The sequence below is a fragment of the Equus caballus genome, chromosome 29, assembly GCF_041296265.1.
Source record: "Equus caballus isolate H_3958 breed thoroughbred chromosome 29, TB-T2T, whole genome shotgun sequence".
NCBI lineage: Eukaryota > Metazoa > Chordata > Mammalia > Perissodactyla > Equidae > Equus > Equus caballus.
This window is the reverse complement of record NC_091712.1, coordinates 12,525,921-12,549,953: the sequence shown is the minus strand read 5'-3', so window position 1 is coordinate 12,549,953 and position 24,033 is coordinate 12,525,921. Positions and strand designations below refer to the sequence as shown.

The window sequence follows — 24,033 nt, the reverse complement described above, 5'->3', positions numbered from 1 at the left end:
TTCTTTATTATTCAGTTATTTTCATTGGTGCAGTCATTGATATTCGGTACATTCTTCGGGTTATAATCCAACAACTTTATTTATTTTGTTGCTCACATTGTTCCAGCTTTGGCGATTGAGAGCTCCTTCAGTTCGCTGATGTGTCCCTTTGGCGTACCCCCACCATTCTTGCCTTTTTTTGAGTGGCATTTCATTACTTTCTTATGTTGAATGACACTTTAGTCTCATTTTCCTAGATTTCCTTGCCGAATCCTAGAACCAGTTATTTCTACAAGGAGCGCTGTTTCCTTTTGTTGGAACGTGGTATTAAAATTAAGATCTGGGTACCAGGTGTGTTTGCTGCTGTCAGGGCATTAGATCCTTTCAGCGGACATAGCAAGGAAATATATCTGTGTGTAGTAACCTGTGTGTATTCAAACCCCTATAAATATATCTATACTCAGCCTTCTGTGTCTATGTTCAGCTAAAGTAAGTTCATACTGATGTCTTCAACCCTGTTTCCACGTGGATCATTCTAGCCTCTTCTCCTTGCTTATCTGTAAACTGCTACTCCAAATAATAACCTTATCCACACTGTTCACTATCCATTTGCTTATCTGCTCATTTTCAGTGCACATGTATAGAAGTATCAGTGTTGTTAACAATGCCCCCTGGGTCACAACTTTATCAGCTACAATACAGTGCTTCTGCACAGTTTCTTTCATCTTCAGTTTTATAGACTCAACTCACTTCCCAAAGTATAGATTTCTGCACTTTTTCACCCATTCCCTTCATTCAGAGTGTTTCATACATTTGTAATACAGTTAGATTTTTTCATTCACTTCTGGGATTCTCTTGGACACACACCAAATGCAGATTCCTGGAGACATTATAGTCATATACAGCAGAGGTTTACAAATGGCCACATGTTGTTCGTAGGCCATGGAAGCAGGAGCAAGCACTTGGCTGTCACACAGTTAGGAAACAGCCTAAGTGAGCAGTGCACGCATTGAAGGAAATCTCCTTTTGTTTGTACAAGAAATTCTCAAGCATTTTGAGTGTAATAACAGAAATCAATAGAAGCTAGCTTGCTAAGAAAGTAGTACATTGGTGTCTTCAGTCTTGCTTCTGCTCTAATGACAAGGATCAAACCCAGCTTGCCTCCTACTGGGAAGAGGCAGATGGATAAGAATACCAGAGGGAGGGGCGTCTTCAACTCCTGATGAGCTGTGAGGTGCACAAGAATAAATGCTGACACCTGGGTGCAATTTACCTGGGCCATGTGTCTGGATAAAGAAAGAATTAAATCCAGCTAATTAAATTTAAGTCTTAATATCCTGAAAGGCAATTTTACTGCTAATATGACTTTACTAATATTACAATTATTAGCATATTTAGAATCCAAGGATAGAAGGAAGAGCAAAAGGAGACATTTAGTGGGAAAAACTTACTTCTCTTGCCCAAATTGCATTTTGGAAGTTAAGAGCTGTATGAAAGGATGCAGCCCACACTGGCTGTCTGTTCAAAGCATTATATTATTTAAACTTTAACATTAATTTTTCAAAACTTCCAAACTATTGCTTCTGTTGAAAAAAATCTTAACAGTCACATAAAGGGAAAGGAATCTTCTGCAGTGACGTCACTCTGACAGACCTGTCACCATGCCTGAGTGACACAAGCTCCATGTTGCTGCAATGCCGACAGATGTCGAATGCTCTCCTTGCTCTATACTCACTGCCGACCACAGAGAGGGCACCATAGGTGGCTGTGCCCTGTTAATAACACACACTGAGAGGGGGGGACTTTATGAAAGGTACAATTACATCCTTCATAGGTGTTTACTCACTTCATATATTATACGCCCATCTTACAGATGAGGGAGAGAAGTCTGAGATGTTAAGCACCTGAATTAAGCCCAGACAGCTAGTCCAACAGCTGGAACTCCAACTTGGGTTTTTCTGATGCAAGAGCCCACCCCCTGTTATGTTCTCACTATGCCCAATTTATTCTGTTGTTGCATGTCTAAATGTCTCCAACTGTTTCTTGACACAGTTTCAGAGACGTCTTTATATATAAAGCATCATCTTACCTGACTGAATGCAAGGGAATACCTCCAAATTTTAAAAATATTTTACTTAATTAAAATACAAGTGATATCTGATTTCTAATAGATTTATACCAATTTGCATAGCTCCTAGCACTTTACTGTTTATTTAAAAACACATAGATTTGGATTACTTTTTTGTTAATTTTTATTTCTCTACTGTATTATTTTAAATGGAATATCTTCATATGTTTTTACCCATCCTTTTGCACTGTTATTCATAATTGGAATATATCAATAGAAGGTTTAGTTTAGGACAGGATAGCATATATAGAAATAAAAATTCTTGTTACTAAATCCCATGATGTCATATTTCTGTCTCTTTCCATACAAAAAAACTCAAAACAATTTCAAAAAACCATAAATTGCTTTGCACACCCCAGAAAGTAGACTTGGTATAAATATTGCACAGATAAAGTAACTCATATTTCCTGTCTTTTCAAGGATTAATGACACTTATAGACTACACCTCTTGCTCAGGTCATCTTGAAAACTTTTCATATTATTGATTTTTTTATTTGTTTGCTTCAATTTAAGACGTTTATTGGGAAATAACTGTGGTAAGTTTATTCTAAAAGTTTTATATCCCATCTTGGAACCCTGATACACAGATTTTTAATGTCTAAGTATAGCAATGCTGGCCTGGAGGGAAATACAGACCTGGGAAAACTTCACTCTCCTCTATTCTAATTTACTTTTGGAGAAATGAAAATCCATGATGAGAAAAAATCAATTAAAAAAAGGAAGAGACAACTATGTAGTCGTTTATAGGGCTACTCAGACTAACATCCTTTTCTTGACTAGTGGCTTTAGGACATTTTTGGCCATGATCCACTGCAAGAAATATCTGTAATAGACATCATAAACACATACACAAATCTAAAATGATGGTCTCACATCTGGACATGTGAAGGCACAGATTAGGAAGGATTACCAGATTTCACTAAAATTTTCTGTTCAAAAAAATCCTTTTAGTAGAAACTGCAGGCTGTGGTGTAGTAAAGTGTGTTCACCATCTAGCAGTGTTTCCTTAGGGCAGGTATCTCCCTCTCTCCTCCAACCCGAGGCCGCCTCTCACTGCCCCAGCTCAGAAATGCAAATATACTCTGCTTACCTGTAACCACTTCCTAACTGCAGTATCTCTTGCTCTTCAGACATTTATTTCATTTCTTTTCTGATATAAAGTGTCAAGTCTTTCCTCACACTTTGCACCTGCACCAAACATTTTTATTCTACATTCCTGTTATGAGGAAATATGTATGTATAAGCATGCATATATACATATGTACAAGTACACATGTACATATGAACATGCGTACCTGTGTATATGCAAATGTACATATTTGTGTATATACATGTGCATATATATATATATATATATATATACACACACACAGAGATATATGTTTAACTATGAAATATCAGCTAACATAGAATCAAAACCATAGGGAACTTAACCGTCTTTGGAGAAAGGCATGTCATTTCCTTCCCTCTCTCCAGAACTTTCAGCACAGCACTAAGCATTCAGTTTGTTGTTCTTATGTGCCATCAAGTCAGCTCTTACTCCTGGCGACCCTATGAATGAGTGCTGTCCACAATGCCTTGTCCTCAACAACCATACTCAGTTCCTGTATACTCGTGCATATGGCTTCCTCTATGGAGTCAATCCGTCTTATGTTTGGTCTTCCTCTTTTCCTGCTGCCTTCTACTCTTCCCAGCATTATTGTCTTTTGCAAAGATTCCTGCCTTCTCGGGATGTGCCCAAAGTCAGCAAACCTCAGTTTTATCATTTTCACCTCCAGGGATAGTTGAAGCTTAATTTACTCTAGGACCCACTTGTTCATCTTTCTGGCAGTACAGGTTATCTGTAGAGCTGTCCTCCAACACCATATTTCAAATGAATCCGTTTTGTCTTGTCTGCCTTCTTCATTGTCCAGCTTTCACACTAGTACATAGCAATTGGGATTACAAGGGTGTGGATAATCTTGGCCTTAGTCTCTAAGGACACTTCCCGACATTTGATGTTCTTTCCAAATTCTCTTATTGATGCCGTTCCAAGTCTCAGCCTTCTTTTGGTTTCTTGCCTACAGTCTCCATGTAAATTGATGGCTTAACCAAGGTAAACAAAATCTTTAACAATTTCAGTGTCTTCATTGTCTATGTTACAGTTATGTAGTTCTTCTGTAGTCAGGATTCAGTAAGTCCTCAGAAAATACTTGCTGAATTGGACTGAGTTTTCTGTTCTAGTTCTTCATACCAACAAGCTTTCCATCATCAGTTACGGTCTTACACAATAGTTGGCCCATGCATTCTGATTCTTTTCTCCTAATGCCGCATTAAAACCTTCATTTCATCATAATGATAATGATCATTATATGAGACTAGAGTTTGATTCATGCCCTTAGTCAAATTATTCAAACTTTCTTGGCTTGCGTGCTAAAATAAAAAACACAGGAAATCTCCTTAAAGAATAAATGCAAAATTTCTATGTGGATTTCCTCATTCTATTTTATCTATGAGGAAGATAATGCATCGGAGTTTGTAGCACATTTCATATTTCTGTAATGAACAATTGCTTTTCTAATGACAGATAGCTATTAAAAGATGACATTTTGGTATTTAAGCCAAAGCAGCATATTGTAGAAAGATACTGTAAGTGTGATCACTTTTAATGATAGATAACTAATGAACAATCACTTTTATAATGGGAGATAACTATCAAAAGATGGCATTTTGATATTTAAGCCAAAGCAGGATATTGTAGAAAGGATCTTGTAAGTGTGATCACTTTTAAAATTCACTGGCAGCAGGGAGACAGCGCTTATGGGTCAGGGTAAGATCCTCCAGGACTTGAACAAGGAGGTTACTGAACAAGAAAATCACAGAAAATCCTTAACTATTGGATAAAGATAGCTGTGGTTAAAGTTTCACGTGCAATATGTCATTTAAATTAAAGACAGAACAGTGTCTTAAAATTTTAGTTCTTCAAGTATAGTCTCAGCAAAGAATAAATTAACATAAGAGAAATATGTAGCCTAATTGATATATTTTGTTATTTCAGCAAAGAGATGAGAGAATATATCAGGAGAAAGTAGGTGTTCTTCATAAAGCATGGACATGAAAATCAAAAACAATTCTTTGTATGTATGTATGCTTTCACCACATTCTATGGGAAGAGACAACCTCTTTGATGATTTTAAAAGCTTTTAAAAGCCTAGTTAGTGATCCCACAAATAAATTCCACTTTGAAATAATTTCTCGACTACTTGATTAGAAACTCACTAAGACACCAGCTAAGGCTTCACTGCTTAGCAGCTACAAGAACTTCAGTATGCCATTTCATCTTATCCTGAAGGTGGAGTATGCATATATATGCAAACATATTTGAAAGCATATTATGTATGGTCTTTTACCTTCAAACCTGTGGTATTTTATATTCAATTCACTCACATCTCATCTTCTGCCATAACTAACACACAGTAATCTAATAATAATTGCATTCATTAGGATAATTGTTTTGTTGTTCTCAATTACAGTATGTCCTTACACGCTTTTCTGATTTCTTATTTGCTTCTCACTATTCTCATCTCTACCAGGTGAATGATGGAGAGTTGGTGGGAAAACTCCTACTTAGCCCTCAAAACCTATTAGATCCCACGTCTCCCATAAAAACCTCCGTGTTACTGCAGGCCTCAAAAAAATGAGTTTAAATTGTTCACTCCTCTTCAAGTTTTTAGAAAAGTTGGGCATTCATTGCTTAAATGTTTAGTAGAATCCACTAGTGGAACCCTCTATTCCTGGGCTTTTCTTTGTTGGGAGGTTTTGTTCCATTTCTGCTGTCATGCTTCCTTGATATTTCATGTTTCTTGATTTTCAGCATGTTAAGATTTGCATTGCTGTCTGCATGTACGAAGACATGGTCCCCTCCTCTAGTGTTTGCTGACTGGCTGGGGAGAGGAATACCTTCCCTAGAGCCTGTTAGTGATCCTAAGGCATTTTCAGAACATATATATATATATAGTAAGACCTCCAACTTTGTTCTTTTTCAAAACATTTTTGTCTGTTGTAGGTTCTTCGCCTTTCTATCAGAACCTTAGAAGTGGTTGTCAATTTCTACAAAAGCAATTGCAGAGATTTTGATTTCACAGAATCTATAGATTATTTTAGGGAGAATTGACATGGTCCAATACTGAATCTTCCAATTCATGAACATGGTGTGATAGGCATTCTCAGAATGCCCCAAGATTCTTGTTCCTGGTACATGAACCCTGGATACATCTTCCTTTGAGTGTGCATTGAAGGATTTAGCTCTCAAGACTAGGATACAATTTATGAAAAATGAAGGTATTTTGCAAATGTAATTAAGGTCTCAATTTAGTTTAGAATCTTTGGGTTCAGTCCAGAGAAACTTGGTTCCAAAAGGGATCCCCTCACAGGGATTTTACCCCATGGGGAAAGGAGCAGAGGAAGACCCCAGCAATCCTCATCACTGCCATGGTCATCTGCAGCCTTTGAGACCAAGAACCCCACAGTCTTCCCCAACATTGCGCCCAGCTCATGGAGCTGCCCATAGCTTCCAGTGCCGTATCATCTGCCCAGGGCTGAAACTGTCACTTTTGTGAGACCTGTTCCCAAGGCCTGAGTCACTCCTGCACCCACTCTTCCACTCTTCCTGCTGTCTCCCACTCTCCAGCATCAGGAGTCACAGTGCTGTGCCATGTGAAGACCAGAGCTGCTGCTGCACTGCCCTCTGCCCCTCAGCTGAAAGTCACGGGTTTGACCCATCCATCACTGGCCTGTGCTGCTGCTGCTGTGTGCCCCATACCTGAGTCAGGGAATTGAACAAAGACTTAAAAATTGTAATAAAGAATGAAAAAGAAATTCTGGAGCTAAAGAATACAATGATTGAAATAAAAAGTACCTTCTAGGCCTTCAACAACACAACTTGATCGATTATAAGAAAGAATGTGTGAAGTTGAAGGCAGATCTCTTGAAATCATCCTGTTAGAAGAGGAAAAAAAAAGAAAAAGAATGAGAAACCATGAAGAAAGCCAATGAGTTATGTGTTACCATTAAGTGAGTGTTTGTTTTTTGCATTATGGAAATCTGAGAAGGAGAAGAGAAAGAGAAATAGGCAGGAAGCTCACTTGAAGGAATATTAGCTGAAAATTACACATCTGGGAAGAGATATCGACATTCAAGTACATGAGACTCCAAAATACCTGAACAGATTCAACCCAATTCCAATGTGTGTGTGGATTTTCCCTAAACAGCCAAGCAATTCTCCAACACCAGCTGGGTGTCCTAAAGTTTGACTCAATGCTGACACTCTCTACCTGGAGACAGCCTTAGACACCACAGGTTAGGAGCTCAGTCCCACAGACTGCTTTCCACTTCAGAGGCCAGTTGCAAGTCAGGTTGTTACCTATGCTTCTGACCAGCTGGTTGCCATTCAGAGGTTACCCTGATCTCTTCCTGGGCTCAATTAATTTGCTAGAGTGGCTCATGGGTGTCAGACAAACATGTTACTTACTAGGTTACCAGTGTACTATAAAAAGAAATAACTCAGGAACAACCAGATGGAAGAGGTGCATAAGGCAAGGGATGAGGAAAGGGCGTGGAGATTCTCTGAGTGAATCACTCTACCAAACCTCTTTGTGTTTACCAATCTGGGAGATCTCTGAACAGCATCCCTATGGGTTTTTATACAAGCTTCACTACATAGGTATGAAATCATTGGCCACTGGGGATTGAGTCCAATTTTCAGCCCCTCTCCTATCCCAGGAGGTTTCGGGTGGGACTTGAATTCCAACCCTCTAACCACATGGCTGGTTCTCCTGGCAACCAGTTCCTATCCTTAGCTGGAGTCCAAAATCACCTTTTTAATATAACAAAAGACACTTTATGGCTCTCAACACTTAGGAAATTCCAAGACTTTTAGGAACTCTGTGACAGAAATGTGATGAAGGCCAAATATATATATTCTTGATTATAAATCACAATATCACTGATATAAACAGAAACTTGATGGAGCCTTGATTGGAGCTCTGTCAGGATGCTTCCAGTTCTCAAACTCTGGCACAGTGGTGCTCAATCAGAGATGATTTTGCCCCTGTGGATATTTGGCAATGTATTAAGGGATACAGCAAACTCATATAATCCACATGACAGTATCCACTACAAGTATGTATTCAGTTCCCAACGTCAACAGTAAGAAGGTGAGGAAACCTTCCCAGACCAGCACTTCTCCAACTTCATGTGCATACAAATGGACAAAGTCTGTAGTTCAAATGCAAATTCATCAGGTCTCCAGTGGGCCCAGGGACTGTGCATTTCTAACAAGCTCTCAGGTGGTGTCGATGCTGCGGGTCCTGGTCTGTGGATCACAGTGTGAGTAGCAAGGCTGTGGACCTGAGTAAGAGGTAGTTTTAGGTCTTCTCCACCCACATCTTCTTTGGATGTAATTTTGAAAGAACAGTTTTTCACTCACTCTACAGGTAGTGATAAATTGTGCTTGACTCTTTTAAATATGAGGGCTCTTCAAGGACATCAAATAATATATATCTGAAATAGACTTTACAGGCAGAATAAGGGCCTCCAAAATACTGTCCACATCCTAATCCCAAGAACTTTTGAATATGGTGGTTTACATGGCAAAATGGAATTCAGATAGCAGGTGGAATTAAGTTACTATACATTTACCTTAACATAAGAAGGTTGGCCTGAATAATCTGGTCAGACTAATGTAATCATGATCATCCCCTAAATGTAGAGGAAGAGGAAGAATTGGAGTCAGAGAAATATTTAAAGATGTTGTGCAGCTGGCTTTGAAGGTGGACGAATGGCCATGAGCCAAGCAATGCAGGTGGCCGCTAGGAAGTCTAAGAGAAAAGGAAATTTATTCTTTCTTGTAGCTTCCATAAGAAACCCGGGACTGCAGTCATCTTGATTTTAGCCCAATAAGATGCATTTTGGGCTTCCGAACTGTAGAACGTTAAGGTGTAAATTTGTTTGTTTTAAGCCACTAGTGTCGTAATTTGATAAGCAGCAATTGTAATCTAAAGTAGACATTCATCTAAAACTGTTTTGTTCAAGGAAACTGATGTTAAGCTTCTCAACTCATTCATTTAGATTTTCTTGGGTCAAGGCATTTTTTTGTTGAAATCCCACCTTAAATAAGAAAAGAATATTAAAGTCAATTTGCAGACATATGGCTCCCTTAGTGCAGGGAATTTCTCATTGTCTAAACATAAATGTGTTTCTAGCTGAGGCCTTTGAGTCTTTAAAGGAGGAAAAGAAATTCGTCATTAAAATTAAGGTCACTCGTTCTACTCTAAATCTTTGTGCCAAAATTTTTACATTCTTTCAATTTCATGTTTCTTCAAATGTTTATTATTTTTATCCTGTTCCTCTTTCTCTCAAGTTTCCTTTCAACCAAGAAGATGGGATTATCAATGGATCTGTTTTTTTGTGTGTGTATGTATACACAAAGACAGTCCTCAACTTACAATGGTTCAACTCCTCATTTTTCAACTTTATGATGGTGAAAAGCAATACATAATCAGTAGAAACTGTACTTTAAGTTTTGAATTTTGATCTTTTTCCCAGAGAAGTGATACGTGGTACAATACTCTCCCATGATGCTGGATTGTGGCAGCAAGCCACAACTCCCACACAGCCATGCGATGACGAAGGTAAAGAACCCAAACACTTACAACCATTCTGTACCCATATGACCATTCTGTTTTTCACTTTGAGTACAGTGTTCAATCAATTACATAAGATAGTCAACACTTTTTTTTATTGTTGTGTTTTGCTGAGGAAGGTTTGCCCTGAGCTAACATCCATGCCGATCTTCCTCTATTTTTTAGTATGTGGGTTGCCAGCACAGCATGGCTGCTAACAGAGCAGTGTAGATACACACCTGGGAACCAAATCTGGGCTGCTGAAGCAGAGAACACTAAACTTAACCAGTTCAGTGGGCTGGCCCATCAACACTGTATTTTAAAATAGATCTGTGTTGGATCATTTTGCCTAATTGTAGGCTAACATAAGTGTTCTGAGCACATTTAAGGTGGTCTAGGCTAAACTATGGTGTTTGGCAGTTTAGATGCATTAGATGTATTTAAATGAATTTTTGAATTATGACACTTTCAACATATGATAGGTTTATTGAGATGTAACCCCAGTGTAAGTGAGGAAGATTTTTACATATATATATATATAAATACATATTAATATTATGTAACATTAATATTAATATAAAACTATAGAATTCTATATAATATAAATATATAATTAATGTTATATAATATATTATAAATAAACATATATAAATTTGCAATTTTTTACATAATTATACTCCAATAAAGTAGAGTTAAAAACTTCTAGAGGTCCATAACCCAGGGTCGGGTCTAGAGCACAGGTAGCTGAGTTATAAGTCCTAGGAGATATATCTTATAACTTGGAAGAAAGAAAACTGTCATATACAGAGATAGAAACTGTGAAATTAAATTAAGGCCATTTTCACTTGATAAACTATTTTTCTCACAAACTCTAAGTTTTAATCTACATATATAAATGGAGTGAACTATCATACATTTCTTGAAGAAGAAAGTGCAAAACAGCTGCACACAACATGATGGATGAACTTCAGAGACAATGTGAGGAATCACAGCTGAATATAGACTCACGAGGAACACAGCAGAGATCAGAACAACTCTCCTCCACACTATCTCATTCGATAATCAAGGCACTTTACTACCAATTGCTTCTACAACAGCTTATTAGGCAGCAAGAGCTAACTGATACAAAAATAAAAACAAACAGAAGTGAAGGCAATTATAATAATCTGCTTCTTCTCATTCTACGCATTTGTCCTGATATTTGAAGATAACATTCATGATTACTCTGTTACTGAAGATTATTTCAGATAAATGTATTAAAATTTGACTCCACTGAGGTTCCTTTCCAGGTAAGCAGGAGAAGGTGCAAGGACATGCAAGTTTGTTCAAAACCTGTGACTGAATCACATGACCGGGTGGGAATTCAAGCTCTCTAGGGAGTCATCCTCTCATCAGGAGGAGATAAATACATACATGTTATTTAATGTGTGATATTGATATTGTTGTTCACTGCCCATTTAGTGTTTATGACAAAGTTTTTACTGCATTTAGAGTCATGGAAAGGGTATGACTTGTGGCAGCACTGGAAGTTTTCAAGATGAAATGAAGATAATTTAATACAAAGTTTGAACACACCAACCAATTCAACCCAATGAAAAACCCACTTAAACACAAGCATCAATCTCTCAGACTTCAATGTGTAGATGTATAGCTAGAAATAGAAATATTTTACTTAGTAATACAAAGTATCTTACAAGTCTACTTCATCACACTTAAGCTCTACTCTGATTCGGAGGCCAAATAAAGTCAATCTGTTTATTCAAATTTGTGTTTGTGTAGACTCCACTTGGAGACGTGTCTTTGATAATCATTTTGCTGTCACTATGGAGGCACTGTGGACACAGATCTGAATAAGAGAACAGGATTCTAATGAGGAGAATAAAATTCAATGACTACCTATCAAACACTATATATATCAAAGTCTACATTTTCTGGGTAAGAATTGGGGTAGTGATATGCAAAGGAACGATGTACAAAAGTGTGTAAAACAGTGGTCTCATATTTTCCCCTATTATAAAATTATATAAATTGCCTTGGTTGTCAATTGTAGTTTTTTTAAATATGAGTAGTACAACTCATCACTATTCTATAAGGAAAACAAGAGAAAAACTTTTTGGGGTGGTATATGTCATTAGAGAAGAAATTATTTTTAATAAATTCATGTTGTCCATGAAAAAAATGGGAATTTTGAAATATTTCAAACACAAAGTTGGGAAAAACTTTGATAAATAGGAAAAAATAAATATTAGAAAACTGTTTCTATATCAGAGTGAGTGAAAGCTTAACAGAATGAGCTACTTAAATTGTATAAAGAAGTTGAAGTCAAAGAAATGGACAGATATGGAAAAAAGGGAAAGAACAAGTTTTACTTGCATTATACAATCAAAGAAAAGCAATTTCTGCCTCAGAAACTTTTAGCACTGCAATCAAGGATACTTCTTCTGACCCAGGAGAGTTATTCCTTTTATAGCTATCACCTCAAGGAATGATTTCAGAGCCTTCTTTATGTCTTTATTCCTCAGACTATAGATGAAGGGGTTCAGCATGGGTGTGACCACAGTGTACATCACTGAGGCTGTGGCACTGGAGTGTGAGCTGTGGGTGGCAGCAGAGCTGAGGTACACTCCTAGGCTTGTACAGTAAAATAAGGAGACACTGAAAGGTGAGATGCACACGTGGAAAATGCTTTATACTTTCCCTGAGCTGATGAGATCCCACGTATGGAGAAAACTGTCTTAGAGTAAGAGTAAAGGATACCAACCTGGGGACCACCAGCCAGCAGCACAGCTGCAACACGTATCACCATGTTATTGAGAAAGGTGTCAGAAGAGGCAAGTTGGACCACCTGATTGAGTTCACAGAAAAATTGGGGGATTTCCACGTCGGAGCAGAAGGACAATCACAACACCATTAAGCTTTGTAACAAGGAATAAAAGGCACTCACGAACCAGGACACCAGAACCAATAGTCTACAGAGCTGGGTGTTCATGATTGCTGAGTAGTGCAGTGGGTGGCAGATGGCCACAAACTGGTCATAGGCCATTATAGTCAGGAGAAAGTTATCTATTCCTACAAGTAATATGTAAAAATACACCGGGAGATGCAGTCTTCGTAGGTTATGACTTTGCTCTGCATCTGGATGTTCAGCAGCATCTTTGGGATGGTGGTGGAGGTGAAGCAAATGTCTACAAAGGACAGGTTGGAGAGGAAGAAGTACATGGGTGTGTGGAGGTGGGAGTCAGAGATGGTGGCCAGGACGATGAGCAGGTTTGCAGACACAGTGATCAGGTACATGGAGAGGAAAAGTGCAAATAGAAGGGACCGCAGTTCTGGTTCCTCTGAAAATCCCAGAAGAAGAAATTTTTAAAAATGTGTGTCATTCCCTGGTTCCATGTGTTGAAGGTGACTACTAGGAAATAGAAAAATAAATGACTTACTTTCACACAAGCAGGCATTAGTAACCTAGAATAACTGCGATATCTATATTTAGAGTCAAGAAATTTAATTTCCAAATTTTGTGTATGATCTTGTCCCCATTAAGGCATCTCCAGTGCTACTTCTCTTTAGGAATTCCTTTTCCACCATCAAACTGTTCCTCAAAGATAATGTTCCTAATGTTTCATTGAGTATCTTTCATGCATTTGAGTAAGATATATTGAATATAAGCCATATTCCAAGCACCATCCAGAAAATAGAACCTAGAAAAACAAAGTCCCTAATCTTATGATGGAGAAAGAATATGACCACGTAAAAATAATGATACAACATATGCAATGGTGACAGACACTGATAAAAAGGCAGCACGTCTAAAGGAGACAGTGGATGGGGGTGTTATATTTTATTGGGAGTTGAGGCAGGAGCTGCAAGTGAGGTGACGTTTTAACAGAAACCTAAAAGAAGAGTGAGTGGAGACACAAGTTTCTCTGAAGAACTGTGTGCCTGGCAGAATGACCAGCCTTGCAAAGACCCTGAGAAAGACGATTGCTTTATAGAATCAAGATACAAAATGTGTCTAAGGGAATGAGCAAGGCATAGAGTGATGAGATGGTGTGAAAAAATGTTGAGGAATGAGGTGGCCTCCCTGCTGCTGCTGTAACCTCAAGAAAAGGGGAGTCCCTTATCCATATCATGTAAAACTTGCACTTTATTAATCTGGTTGCAAAGGTACCCTGTGAATTGCAAAGGCTATCCTCTCAGCACCTTGTCTGGATGAAGTTCTGGACCCTCTATTCTGAGGGTTACCTTGAAATATGTGAGTCCAGGTAGCCCTGTTCGGAGGACTGCTCTCAGTTCACAAGGATCACACGCACACACAACACAGTACACCTAGCCACCCTCCTCTGTGTTCCCTCTCCATCACTGTTTAGGCTGTGAGTGGCCAGAACTCAAGCTATCCTGATCACGATTCTATCCCCCCAAAAATTTAGAAATGGCATCCACGTATTCCTGTTGCAACCTCCCATGACAAATAAACTTGGGGCTCCATAATGAAGTGTGCGTTTTCTGCCCTGTATTTAAAGAAAAATAATCAGTTCAATAAACATAGAGGGAGAGAGAGTAATAAAATGAGAATGAGGAAGAAAAAGATTTAATAAGCTCAGGTGCTTCCTGAGAGACAGTGAGGAAGAAAAGATTTCACTGGTTTCTGGCAGCACTCCAAAGCTGATGACATTCTGTTGATGCCAAGCAAAAATAATAAAGGAGAAAAAATAAATTTGTCCAAAAGACAAAAGTAGTGATAAATTTGTGGTGTGGAACACTTTACAAATTGAACAACCCAAGTGAAAACTGACCAAAGAAACTAAATAATTCACAAAAGAAAATATACAAGAAAAGTTGGGTATTTTTCAAATCAAGCCATAGAAGCATTGTCTTCCCTTTGCCTATTCTGTATACATTTGCCCAGTTGGTTTTTCCATGGTTGGGTAGCAGACGAGGCAAGCGCCTTCTCACTTCTCTTATGTGTGATCTTCTCTTTGTTTGTACATTAGGTTTCATTCTTTTTTTGACAAACCCAATGTGAACACTGTAGGCCTGACTATCGTCATCAGACAACCAGGAAAGGCCCCCAACAACATGCTCTACAAGGTCCTGAACCTGCCGCAGCAAGTCCATCCTAGTACCTGATGGGCTCTTTTTCTATGATTGATCCCTGAGCACATGGTGTCACACACACATTTATTTCATTGCACTCTGCCTTCACCACTATACTGCAAGATCCAAACAAGTAGGGCTTCCCTAGTTTTGTTCACCTTTTCTTTTCATAAATGTATGGTATATTAATATGTGTACTCTATAGGACCAAACTTAAGTAAAAGTAAAGTCATGAAATAAAAAGAATGGCAAAGAGAATGAGACCAGGTTAAAGACAGTGGCTTCAGAGTAACTGCATTAAAGGAAATTCAGTGGAGCATCAAAAACTAACAAAACAAGATATAATTTAACAATAAAAACATGATATTAATTAAATTGTCAAAAGAATAGACATAAAAAATATAATGCATAATGTTCCTAGAAATTATGGCAGATAGCTGATGCTTATTTGTTGAATGACTCAGGAACTAGGTGTCAGTATATGAGTACCTTTCCTATATGATACAGTTGTAGTTCAATATATGAGGAAAGATTGGATTTTTGAATAAGTCTTTTAAAATGGATATTGACCTGGAAGAAAAGGAAGTTGATTCCCACTCAGTCATATCACAAAAAACTCTGAGGAATCAACTACTATGGTAAGAGTAATCGATACTTTTTAGATAAACCTCTAGAAAACTATATATAAAAATCTATGGAGGGGCCAAATCATCTTAATTAAGACACAAAACTCGGAAGTAAGAAGATAGACATATTTAACTAAATATAGAGTAAAACATATTCATGTTCAAAATATCCCCCCAAAGTCAGTAGAGACACAATAAGTTTTGAAGATCATTTGAAAAGCTGATTAACTCTAGAATAACATGCTAATAATATATGGACATATGAAATTAATAGACAAATCAAATGGTGATTAAATATCTAAATCTTGGTCAACTTCAGCAATAGTTTACAAAAAAACAAGAAATCTGTTTCAAACACATTAGCTCAGGAAAACACATAAACAGCTATCACATTGATTGGGGTGGAAACTTAAACAGGTGGCAACAGGGTACTCCAATTTTCCTGGCAGAAATGTGAAAGTGTCATGACTTTGGGGAAATAATCTGAAGACACCTATAATGATTAAAAGTACAGATATTCTTTAACTCAGTTTTTCAGTCTCAGCACTATTTACATTTTTTGGCCAGATTATTCTCCATGCTGGGGTCTGTTCTGTGCGTTGTAGGCTGTTTAGAGTGTCCTTGGCCTCTGTCCACCCTTCCCCAGTGTGACAGCCAGTAATGTCTCCAAGCATCGCTCAATGGCCCCTGGAGGACAAAATTGCTCCTGATTGGAACCACAGTTTGAACTTAACAATCCCAAAATATTTTTGTAGCATTGCTGTAATAGTAATGTCAGATAAAGATAACGAAAGACTTCACAAAGTATGAGTAAATATTGTGCAACCACTGAAATAATATATCATCATTTCCCTGGTTCATTGGGAGCAAGTCTGTAAGGAATTATTGAGTAAGAATAATAATGGCAGATAAGGTTAAAAAAAGGCTGCTCTAAAATGCAAAGGAAATTGATGTTGTGCTTAGTGTTCTATTCACACATTTGTATAAAAGTATATGAATATGTATGTAGATGTGCATGATACAGAAACAGAAGTTTTAAATGAAAATAAAATCTTAGGGAAAAATGTTAGTGAGAATGAAATTAGGTTCACATAGTAGTTTCAAACAACTGTATGTCACAGAATTGGAGGAAAATCTATAACTAATTCATATGAAGACATAAAATAGTAATAGTTTAATAACAGCAACAAGGTCACTAATCCAAGATTAAATTGTCAAAGATTTAGAGATAAAATCATATACCAAGGGCTCTTCAAATGTTGGGGGGAAGTAATATCTGTTATAATTTCATCCTATATAAAGATACATGGATTCAAACATTTTATGGAGATATATGTTATCTTAGACATAGAGTAAGAAAAAGTCTTCCTAATGATGAACGCCTTCCAAACGCCTAAATAAATGTGAGTTTCAGAAATAGATCTAATCCCCAAATGCCAAAAGGAACAATCAGGAGTAACAGAAATGTGAAAGCAAGTTGGAAATATGTAAAAGAGTAATTTATTATCTCTAAGGAGGTAGAAGAACTTTCACGGTCCTTTTCCTTTAAGGCAAAGATTCACAAGTGAAGAATATTGAAATGACAGCTCAAGTGTTTCAGTAAGAAAATAAACAAATAAAAACAAATGGGACACAAAAAATCTGACTGACAGAATTGACCAAACAAAATTTATGAACTCACACATTCTCCACAAATACATCTACACACACATAGGCTAACTAAATGACACCGCCAGTTGGGGACAAAAACAATTTTTTGTTTGAAAGAATGCAATCAAAATGATGAGTAAAAACACTCTGACCCCGCATTATAAAAGCAAAAAACTCACACAGATAATTTGCAATAGAGAAAGTAACTGGCTAACTAACCCACATTATATAGGACCTCACAGGTAATGAAACAATTGTAAAGTAATGCTCATCAGCATACTCCTTTTATCTATTAATTTTTTTTATGTGAATACCCAGACTGAGAGAAGATACTGCGAAATGTATGTCTCACTTACTGCCGCTGCAAGGACATGTCTGCAAGCATTCCTTGGTCTGGGTCTTCCTCATCAATATGGAAACACAGTCAAAGACACCCCATCTTAAAAATAAAAGATCAACACTCATTTCACTGTATATCTGCCCACAGCTAATACTCTACTTCCCTGCTCCCCTTAATTAAAAAGACCCTTGGACTTATGTTCTACTCTCATTTAAGTGTCAAAAATGACACTTGCTTTTACCAGTTTCAATGTTCACTTCTCTTTTGAGGATCATAAATAAATGCCTTAATTTAGTAATCAAGCCAGCAAACACCAAGCAAGCTCTGATTCTCTCTGGCGCTTTCCTGAAATACATACTGGGCCCTCAGACTCACTGGGAGTCCCTGAGAGGCAGGTCTGTGTGTGGAAGTCTGAATTCCTCCCTGGATGGTTGATGATGGAGACTGAAGCTCTGTCCCCTGACAAGACAGCAGGAAGGAGTCAAGCTTTCTGTGCCCAAGGCAGACCTAGGACTCCAAAAGAAACAATGTCATCCTGTCCAGCCCAAGGTTGCACGCCCTGGGGCACTGCAGCAGAGGAGATATTTGTAGCTCCCTACCTCTGCTCATTAGGCACATTTTCCTCCTGTTACTCTTAGCCTCTAAGTACATGATTTCCCTATGGGACACTGGTCTGGACAGAATGGAAATTTTTCTTGCTGACTCTTTTGTCCTAGGAGATTGCGCTATGGGCCAAGTGAATTCAGTTTTTATTACTTATTCTCCACAAACTCTGCTGCTCCAGATCTAAACCTCCCAGCACCTCATCACAACTCTGAGTTTTAGTTTTCTCAACAGTATACCACTGAGGAATTTGTCTGCTAGCACTATGGATCTTCAAAGGGTTGACTTCTGATGGGGACACAACCCCTGATATCTATACAAAATTATAATTCTTCTCTTAAGAGGAGCAATGACTTTATTCCTTTAATATAAAAACGTAGGCACTACGCTCTTTGTTTTCATGACAATATTGCCAAAACAATCAGGAACTTCATAGTTATGTCACAAATTCACAGATGTCATTCACTCCTCATTATAAAATGCTTATCAATTATAACAGATACATTTAGATTTTATGCACCATGACTTAGCACATTGAAGTGATGACATGACTTGATTTTTACAATAGTTCAGTCTATGAGGTGGTACTGTTATGACCCCGTTCTCCATTATAGAGATGGGGCTCAGAGAGATTTAATATTCTGCTCAAAGGTATACACCAAATAAGGGGTGGAGTCTTGATGGAAATTCTGTCAGGATGCTCCCAGTTCTCAAACTGTGGCGCAGTAGTTCTCAGCCAGAGGTAATTTTGCCCCTGGGGATATTTAGCATGATCTAAACAGATGCTGCTCATCTCCTGTAATCCACAGGACAGCTCCTAGCACAAACAATTATCCAGCCCTAAATATCAACGGTGAGAAGGCTAAATAACATATTTTAGACCAAGATTTCTCCAACTTCATTGTGCATAACCATGTCTTGTAGTTGAAATGCAAATTCTAATTAATCAGGTCCACAGTGGCCCCAGGGACTGTTCCTGTGTTGAATCATGTGTATGTAGTTTTAGGTCTTATACACTAAGAATCATCTCTACATATAATTTTGAAAGGAAATTTTTCACTCATTCTAGAGGCTGTAATAAATTCTGTTTTTGATTCTTTTGAATATAATGGCTCTTGAGTGAATTCAAATAATATATAATTGAGTCATAATATGTAGTAGGCAGAATAAGGGTCTCCAAAAATGTCCACATCCCGACCCCAAGAACTTTGGAAGATGTTAGCTTACAGAGCAATGGATTGATGTACTAGTGGAATAAAGTTACTCTTCCCTTACCTTAAGATAAGAAGATTAGCTTGGATTATCAAGGTTGGGCTAATGTAATGACAATGGACCTCTAAATGTGGAAGAGAGAGGATGAAGAATTGAAATCAGCGGGATATTTGAAAATGCACACTGTTGGCTTTGAAGATGGAGGAAGCACCCTGAGCCAGTGAACACAGCTGTCCTCTAGAAACTGAAATAGGAAAAGAAATGTGTCCTTCCCTGCAGCTGACAGAAGAAACTCAGCCCTACATTCGTCTTGTTTTTATCCAATAAGATCGTTTCAGGCTTCTGAGTTCCAGAACCTTAAGATACAAAGTTGTTTGTTTTAAGCCACTAGTGTAATTTGTCACAGCAGCAACTGGGATCTAATACAGACATTTGCCAAATAAAAGTCTGTTCAAGGGGACTGAGTTTAAGCCCCTAACTTCATTCAGTTAGCTTCCCTTAGGTAAAACCATTTTGTGTTGAAATCCCACCTTAAATCCTTAAATAGAAAAAGAAAATGAAAGTCAATTTGGAGATTATGGCTCCATTAGCTGGTACAGTGAATTTTCCATTGCCTAAACACAAATATGGTTCTGACTTTGAGGCTTTTGGGGCATTAAGATAGAAAAAATAATTCGTTATTAAAATGAAGGTCACCCATTCTACTCTAAATATTTATGTCAAAATTTCTCTTCTTTCAATTTTTCTTAATTCAAATATTCATTCTTTTTCTTTCTTTCCTCTCCAGCTTTCAAGTTTCCTTTCAACATGAAACATGAAATTATTAATGGGCCTCTGTTTACATGTATGTGTGCATGTGTTTATTTGAAAGAAAATTGTATATGAACACACACACATACATATCCACACACATAGTCCTCAACTGTGAAAGAGTTTTCAAAATCAAGTATTTCCACACATTTCATTTATTCCTCACAGCATCCGTCCAATTTAGGCTTCTTATCCCAGCCTACCATCATAAATAAGGAAAATAAGATTCAAGGAGATTCAATTTTTTTATGATTACATTACAAAGCAATTAAATGTTTATGTACTTTCTTGAATTATATATAAATTGACCCATGAAGTATTTATACTTAATTTTTGCATGGTTCCTTAAATTCAGCAAATTTTGCATTTTATTTATTTATTTTCTTTGGCATTTGTAAAAGTTTAATTGGATAGAAGAATTCTTATTTAGTGTTGATCCTGTAGGTAAAAATTACTCAACTGTATTTATTCCAAATCTATTGTGGGTAAATCATCCCGTGTTCCAGGGTTATACAAGACACTGCTCTACCTTGAGAAGCCTCCAGCTTTTTATTCTTCAATTAATTAATTAGTTATTTTTTGCTGAGGAAGATTCACCCTGAGCTAACATCTGTTGCTGATCTTCCTCTACTTTGTGTGTGGGTCACCATCACAACATGGCCACTAATGAGTGGTATAGGACCAAGCCTTGGAGCTGAACTTGGGCCACTGAAGCAGAGTGTGCTGAACTTAACCACTAAGCCATGAGGCCAACTCCTAATTTATTTTTTAAAAATTATTTTGCTGAGATCATATTGGCTTATAACATTGTATAGACTTCAGGTATATGCAAATTTTACATTTTAATATATGCAGTTTATTGCATGTCATTATGCTCCAATAAATTAGTTTAAAAGGAAAAAATCTAATGATTCAAGATTCAAGTTAGGATTTAGGGCACAGGGAGCTGAGTCAGCTTAACAGTCGTGGGAAATACATCTAATTGGACAGAAAGCAACATGTCATATATGGAATATAAAAACAGCAGAGTTAAGGCAGTTCACACTTGATAAACTCTTTGTTTTGGAAACTATAAGATTAACCTACGTAGATAAATAAACTGACATAAATTGGTAAAAAACAGAGATGCTGCAGTCTCACAACATCATGAATGAGGTACAGATGCACAATGTCAAGACTCACAGCTGATTACGGACTCCTGAGCATCTGAGCAGAGCTCAAAATAACTCACCATGATATTATCCAGTTCAATAATAAAGGCGTTATGCTAAACCACTTGATTTAGGATGGCTTGGCATGCAGCAATAGCTAACTGACACAATAATCAAACAGTAACAAGCACGATTATAATAATCTGCTGCTTCTGCTTTTCACATATGGCCTGATATTTAAAATTGCATTCATGATTATTCTGTTATTGAAGTCTATTTCAGATAATTGCACTAACAAGTGGCTTTATTGAGGTTGTATTCCACAGAACTTGGAAGAATATGCACATTTGGGCAGAAAAACTGGTGACCCTGAATTGCATCACAGGGCAGGAATTCAAGCTGTCTTGTGAGTCATCCTTTGATCATGATGATTGAAGAGATTCCTGAGCATGAAGGAGATATTAAATGGATGACCTCGGTGTTGTCCATTCACTGTCCCTTTAGTAGTTATGACTAAATTTAGAAAATGGGAGATATTTCATAGAGCAATAGGAAGACCCATACTTGTAGACTGAACTAGAGGTTTTCAGGTAGAAACAGGAAGGTACTTAATAACAGAACATGACATACTCCAACCAGTTCTTCACTTCAGTGAATAACCCCTCACTGGTGGCCAGCCATCTTCTTACTTCAATGCGTGGATGTAGAGTACAAAAAAAAAAAATTAGCATGGTAATAAAACGTGTGATTTAAAATTTTGCTTCCTCATTTTTAAGATCATTTCTGATACTAGGACCATATTAGGTCAATCTATGTATGCAAATCTGTCTTTCCATGTAGACTCCACTGGGAGATATATACTGGATAGTCAGTTTTTGCCAGGGACCATCATGGACATTTTGGACACTGAGCTGAATAAGAAAAAAAACAGGAGGCCGGTTATAAAACTGTAGCATATTAAAGTCTACGTTACCAGTAAGAGCTGAGAAGGGAGTGAAATTCAAAAAAAATGTGGACCCAAAGTGAAAACTGCAGTTTCATATTTTGCTGAAATGAATTATATAAATGCCCTTAGCTGTCATGTGTAGGTTTTTTTTTTTTTTTTGTATGATTAATACAACTAATGACCATCCTTTCAGGAAAACTAAAGAAAAGTTAATTGAGATGATAGGTGACTTGAGAAGAAATTATTATTAAGCAACCCACATTGTCCCAAGAGATAAATGAGAATTTCCAAATATTACAGACCTAAGGTAGGAAAGTTTGTGAAAGTAAGAAAATGGTCAAGGGGGAGAACTACCTATTCATCAGAGAGAGCAGAAAGCTTCCAATAGTGAGTTATACAAATTCTATAAATGGCAGAAATCAAAGAAGTGGAAATTCCAGGAAATAATTAGAATCTGATCAAAGAATAGTAATTTCTGGTTCTGAGGCTTCAAGACCTGCAATCATGGACAATTCTTCATCCCCCAAACAATTTGCTTTTCTATACCTACCATCCGATTGACTCTTTCCAGAGCCCCCATGTGTCTTTGTTCCTCAGACTGTAGATGAAGGGGTTTAGCATGGGTGTGACCATTGTGTACATCACCTAGGCTGTTGCACTTGAGTGTTATATGTGAGCAGGAGCAGAGATAAGGTACACACCTAGGCTTGAACAATAATATAAGGAGACGATTGAGAGGGGGCAGACGGGTGGGAAGTGCTTTATCCTTCCCCTGAGCTTATGAGATTCCACATATGGAAGAAACTATCAGAGTAGCATTAATGGATACCAGTGAAGGGACCACCATCCAGCAGCACTGCTGTAAAATAGAAAATAAAAATGTTTAATTAAGAAAAGTGTCAGACCAGGCAATTCGGACCACCTGTTTGATTTCACAAAGATAGGGAGGATTTCCACATTGGTGCAGAAGGACAGCTACAAGGCCATTAAGCTTTCTAACAAAGAATGCAGGGAACTTATGAACCAGGACACCAGAACCAGCAGTTGAAAGAGCTGGGGGCTCATGATGACCATGTAGTGCAGGTGGTGGCAGATGTGATCACAGGCCATCACCATCAGATGGAAATTCTCCAACACTGCAAACAGAATGTAAAACTACATCTGGCTGATGCAGCCTTTATGAGTTACAACTTTGCTTTGTGTCTACATATTCACTAGCCTCTTTGGCCTGGGGACGGAGGTGAAACAGATGTCCACAAAGGGCACTTTGGAGAGGAAGAAGTACGTGTGTGTGGAGGAGGGAGCCTGAGATGGTAGCCAGGTTGATGAGCAGGTTTCCAAACACGGTGATCCAGTATATGGACAGGAAAAGCGAAAATATGAGTGGTACAATTTCTGGTTCTTTTCATAGTTCTGAAAGAAAACATTTTGAATTTTAAGTATCATTGCCTGGAACTATGTAGTAAAGGTTACGACTAGGAATGAAAAAATAGCATGATTAATTTTCACGCAAATGGACATTAGCAATAGTGAAAATGCTATAGTTGTATATTACACTCAAGAAATCAATACATATTCTTTGTATGGACCTCATACCATTTAAAGGATCTCCCCTGACATGTCTGATTATAAATTCCTGTCCCACTCAGATTTTTCCCCAAGACGTCAAGTATTATACAATTTTCAGTACATATTATTTCATGCCTTGAGGAATACTTGTTGAGTACTGACTGTCTTCTAGGCAAAAAGTATAGGATGCTGAGAAACAAAAAGCCAAAAACGTAATAGTTGTGAAAGAATATAAGCAGATAAACATCATATATCATGTCACAT

The 24,033-nt window shown here is 37.6% G+C and overlaps 2 pseudogenes; both read right to left on the bottom strand.

Moving 5' to 3' along the window:
- OR7A213P (olfactory receptor family 7 subfamily A member 213, pseudogene) lies at positions 12,216 to 13,162 on the bottom strand (annotated as a pseudogene).
- OR7A279P (olfactory receptor family 7 subfamily A member 279, pseudogene) lies at positions 22,747 to 23,646 on the bottom strand (annotated as a pseudogene).
- Between the last annotated feature and the right edge of the window lie 387 nt (positions 23,647 to 24,033).